Genomic DNA, 5946 nt, shown 5'->3' with positions numbered 1-5946 from the left:
GCATTCAAAAGGCAGTCCCAAAACGAAGACAACCCAAAATTGATTTCTAAATCAATTTTGGGCGGGTATTCTAAGTTTGTGATGAGTAAAATGAGTGGCCCGCAGCATGAGATTCTCATGGTTCTTTGATAAGTTATGATTTACATGGTGGACTTTATAATAATTTCATTACACTAGTATATTTGAATATTAAAATAATAAGTAAACTTTGAATACTTGAATAATATTTAAATAATCGGCACCTTTGTTTATAAAATAATATTTGAATAATAAAATAATAATATTTTAATAATATTTAAATAATCATCATCGTTGTTTATAAACAAAAATCAGTTCTAATTAACAGGGGTGTTCGTGGTCCGGTTTTGACGGTTTCTAGGTCAAACTGTGAACCAAACCATTAATCACGGTTTTTTATTATAAAAACCGAAACCGAACCAAACCGTTTTCGGTTCGGTTTCACGGTTTTTCAATTTGTAGTTTGCTTTTTTGATTAGAATTCAAAACTAAAAATATTTGTAACTAAAAGACATGTGCATTTTTTAGAAACATTTATATGTTGATTCAAATGATAGGTGAGATAAAAAAACGAATGATATCTAATTTTTATATTATAGTGCATTAATATACTTAAACATCCTACTTCACAATTGAAAAAAAGTGACTAATAATGTACTAATATAACTTTAATATTTTATCCCAACTAATATAGATCTAAATTAATTACAGTTCAGTCCGGTTTTTTACAGCCGGTTTGCGAGATAAACCGTTTGCTACGGTTTCAAACCGAACCATGAAGACCCCTACTAATTAACACCACATATCAGTCTAATTAACACCATTGTTCAAACACAAACATTAGTCCTAATTAACATGTTAAATTAAACCGATCGGTTCACTTTGCTATTTATAAAATAAAAAAATCAGCAATATCCCTAAAATTATAAACAAACAAAGATGAAAACATACATTTTCCGGGGGTCGGAGTGGTAAGTGGTGGTGGCGTCGGAGTGGTGGCCGGCGGGGGCGGGGGGGGGGGGGGGGCAGCGTCGTAGTGGGCACGGAGTGGTGGCCAGCAGCGGCGATTCCCGGCAAGTGATGGCTGGCAGTGGCGATTCCCGGCAAGTGGTGGCTGGAGACGACAATTGGGAGAGAAGAGAGATGTGTGAGAGCTGAAAAAGAGAGGGAAAGAAGATAGATATTCCCGGCAATGTTATAACACTTATTAGCGGCGACAACTTCGTATAAAACCCTAGCCTTGGATCAACACAACAATCAACGGCCCATATCCGTTAAGACGCGGATCAAGGGCGTCGTCGCTAATAACCCGTCGCCGCTAATAAAGTCGCCGCTAATACCTTTTTTTTTGTAGTGATTGCCCATCTACATTTGTCAGTATTAATTTTCAAAAAGAGCGCTCCTTCAAAAAGACCACGGGACCTCGGCTTTGACCAGTCAGAAGCATGATCACCTGTTTGTTACTCTGTCCAAAATTTTATAAAATGTATATATTATAAAAAAATTGATATAGAAGCGTTTAAAAAGTATATAAAAATTGTTAAAGAATTGACCCATTGATCGTTAAAAGCTTGTAGTCTACCACATTGTTATTAGGTTCTTGTCGCCCCCCATCCCAAGATTACTGATCCGCTAATGGTAGAGTGCCCAAGGCTGATTTGACACCTGAATGAATGTATAATATTTTAGTTTAATTTGTTACACTTTGGTTTTGAGAAGTTAATTTTATTGAGTCAAAAACTTTTTTTTTACTATATGCAGATAATGTGACTAAAAATTACAATTACTATAAATATATAGATTTGCATACTTAGTAGGAAAAATCAAGATAATGTTGGAACGGAAAAAAGAAAGAAACATTACAAAAGTTCATAAATTTAGCATTAAGATTTATACTATTAAAATTTTTAAGTTAGTTCTCAGATTACCTTTACTTGAGCTTTGACTCTCAAAAGTCGAACCAAAACCAAGTATTAGGCTAGAACCTTTTAACAAAAAACTTTTTTGAATTTTAAAACATTCCAAATTAGTCCTTTGTTCTCAAACTAACACGAAATCAAAATAACAACTTAAAACCTAGCTGACTTTTTACTAAAATAAAAGTCAATAGCACACTAATCTTTGATTTGTAGTCAAATGAACCTAACGCATTGAATTTTGAGACAAAATTACCCTTTCATACTTATATCAAATTGCCAATCTGGGGCTGCTACTGATTAAGTTTGACCAAAATTAATCTGCTGCAAATTAAGCCCAAATTGAATATGTTAACAATATGCTTGTTGCCTGAATTACCAATATACCTTTTTAAAGACCCTTACGTCCATTAACGCTCGCTAGTTTACGTTTGTTAAGTTCGTTAGTTTACGTCCGTTAATATATTTTATATTAGCTTTAATAAAACCTTTACGTCCAACACATAATTTTTTAAATTACTTTAAACTGATTTTAGCTCAATTATGTACGTTCAACTATGTTCAATTATGTTCGGTTGTTATGTTTATGAACCATTTGTTTATACTATTAATGAATGAACACAAACAAAAAATTCCATTTTTTCACAGTCTAGGTGATACAAACAAAACTAGTTCGTTAACTATACGATCTTACTACTAGCACCCTTGCTCCATGTAATACCCATAATACCATAAGAAAATTCCAAAAGCAAGCATGACTGGTATATAAATAATAATAATAATCGAGCAATGATAAATTCCGTTTTCAAATTTGATACAATAATATCCATGTTTGACAATCATTATATTTCTTTCTTCGTTAAATCTAATTAGAGCATTTGCCTTTTGCTTCAACTAATAAGAACCCTACTTAAGATAAAAATAGCGATAACAAACCGTAAATGGGTCACAAAAATGAATCTTCCTACTCATAAAATTACCTAAATTAGCGACTAAATCAGCATGCTATTTTTACATATGAATTGAAAATTAAGGGAATACAAGAACATTTAACATTTTTACCTATATTTAACATTGGACAAAATAACTCAATTTGTTAAATATTGGAATCCAACTAGCCTTTATATTATTTAATAACCGTAACGGCATTATTAGTTATTTGCACAAGAGCTTTGTAAGCAACTAGTTATGACCTATCTTTCTTGGCAATTGCCAAAATGTGATTTGTCACTTATACATATATCAGAAGTTGAATACTAGGTTTAATTTAAAAGAACCCATCATAGTTGAAAGCCGAGCGCCAAGTTGAAATATATTATCGTCATTTGAAAAACACTACTGAAGACAATATTTGGTGAAAGTTTATTTAATTTGAAAGAATTAATTCAACTTGGCCATGGTTTCCAACCATCCTCTTTCGTGACAGTTGCCCATCTACATTTGTCAATATTAATTTTCATTTATTTAGTACAAAATGTTTGCCGTTTGTAAAACTAAAACGTTGAAAGTTTTTTTAAAAAAGTGACGGCTTATCTGAAATAAAAAGTGACGGACAAACATTCAATGTAAAACAAGTTAACGAAGGGGAAAATCATGAATAGAGCCTTTTATTTTTGACAAAACTAAAAAGTTGTAATAGACATTAGTTATTGACTGAAGATGAATTTTTTAATTCAACTAGACCCTGACCATGACCAACCTTTTTGGTGTGAACATGCAGGTGAAGGTTTCATTTGACTGAAATATTGAAATATTCAAAGATGGTGTGATATAACGTCGCATATTTTGCAGTATAAATAGAGTTGATGTGTTTAGCATTTGTCACACAACCTGAATTTTGAATACGTACCTCTCTGATCACAAAAGTCTTTCAATTAATTATGGAATCATCAGCAGCAGCGGAAACTCCGAAATCTCAGCTATCCTTGCCCTTGAGAACAAGAATTGTACTATCGGCAATAGACCTTGCAATCGACCCACTTCTCCGGGATGACGGCACGGTGCCCCGCGGTCTTCTCAATCTCGTGGACTTTCAGATCCCGGCATTGTCCATACCCGTCAACGGTGTCAAGACACACGATGTCATGGTGGATCCAACTCGCAATCTCTGGTTCCATGTATTTGTCCCCACGCAATACGCTGAAGAAGATCTCCCGGTGATGGTGTACTTTCACGGCGGTGGATATATTTTCCTCTCCCCGGATGTGGCGATATTAGACTACGTGGGCCGCAAGTTCGCGAGCGAATTGCGTGCCATTGTTGTTTCTGTCGACTACCGTCTTGCACCAGAGAACCGACACCCTTCCCAACATGACGATGGGTTTGATGTGCTGAAATTTCTGGACAATGAAGATAACCGGTCAAAATGGCTGCCGGAGAATGCCAGCATTTCACGGTGCTTTATCGTCGGTGATAGCGCTGGCGGACACCTAGCTCATCATGTGACTCTAAGAGCCTCCCAATTCAAATTCCAGCAACTCCAGGTACGACTTAACTATATATATGTATACATATGCTACAGGATTCATGCATTATTATCCGTATATAAACATATCTAATTTCTAGTTTGAAAAATCAACAACTTCGTATCTTTCTAATTGAAGCATCGTACACACGTAAGTTGTATTTTGTAAGAAATTAAGAAGAAATGAGTGATCTAAAATCCAACAACAAATACCACCCGCATGATTGCTGATGAACAGTATGATGGCTTGTAGGTAATTGGGCTAGTGGCGATTCAACCTTTTCTCGGCGGGGAGGAGCGAACAGATTCTGAAATACGGATGGATGGATCAGTACCTCTCGTGACAATGAAGCGGACCGATTGGTTTTGGAACGCGTTCATGCCCCTAGGTGAACCTTTCAACCGAGACCATCCTATCATCAATGTTACCGGGCCCAATGCCGTGGACATATCCAAAATGGATTTTCCCGCGACAATGGTGGTCGCGGCTGGGTTTGATACCCTCCGGGACCGACATATAAGGTACTACCAGTGGCTCAAGAAGTCCAGGAAGGAAGCGTACTTGATTGACTACCCAAACACATTTCATGAGTTCTTTCTCTTCTCGGAGTTACCAGAATCCGATCAACTTATGTTAGATATGAAGGACTTCATTAACAAGGTCTTAAATAAGGTATTGACGAAAAGCCTCCAAACACTAAATATTTTGTTTCTGTTAATTTGTTCATGTATTTCATAATATTCATTTCACATGCTCAATTATCCTTTGTATATTGCTTGCTTTCAGGTTTAGAAGATTTACATTGACATGGGGTTTATGAAAAGACTAATAATATTATGAACTTTTATTCATTTGTATGTTATTTCCTTTGATTATCTTTTCATTTTTTAAATAAACACAAGTAGCTTTTATGCTAAAATATTTGTAAATAGTAGTATCATATTTACCTTCTTCTTCTGTGCATTTGAGTTAATGTATATTGTACGTAACTGAATTATAAACGCTCTTTAATCCTTCATTGTATTAGTATTATTTACATGCTGGTTTTTTTATTTTGTTTTATTATGTTTTTTGGCATTCATATGTGTGTGTGAACAATCCAGCTTGAATACAAACAATTAAGAACGAATTCATTTATTATTCTGATTTTAAAAATATTAAAATCACAAGAAAATTGAATATATTTGATTTTATATATGTGTTGTAATTATTTCTAACTTCTATGTTCAAAAATTAAAACGTATATTCCAATAAATCAACTTGACGGCTTTTAATTCGCATAACTCAAAACACTTGGAAAACTAGGTTGTAAGCACCCAAACAACTCAAAGCTCATAAATTTGGTTTTTTGCATGTTTCTTTTGGATAGATTCCAGATAAGTTCCGTATGATTATACACATTTTGCAATACCTTTGATCTGCTTTGACTCTTGGCTAAAACCATCCAGTTATGCGAATATATAAACGGCACATTTAGTTATTTACTCTAACAAATTTGTTGAAACAACCGGTTAACATAATTGACAATATTTAGGATTTACGTATAT

General features: G+C 34.4%; 1 pseudogene; it reads left to right on the top strand.

Annotated features, from left to right (window-relative positions):
• The first annotated feature begins 3814 nt into the window (after window positions 1-3814).
• On the top strand, window positions 3815-5191 carry LOC143533360 (putative carboxylesterase 18 pseudogene; annotated as a pseudogene).
• Window positions 5192-5946: the final 755 nt, after the last annotated feature.

Source organism: Bidens hawaiensis, unplaced genomic scaffold (assembly GCF_021521415.1).
Source record: "Bidens hawaiensis isolate Kalapana, Puna unplaced genomic scaffold, B.hawaiensis_p1.1 tig00000760_1, whole genome shotgun sequence".
Lineage (NCBI taxonomy): Eukaryota > Viridiplantae > Streptophyta > Magnoliopsida > Asterales > Asteraceae > Bidens > Bidens hawaiensis.
Note: the sequence above shows the minus strand (reverse complement) of the source record. Positions and strands in the feature narration are given on the sequence as shown.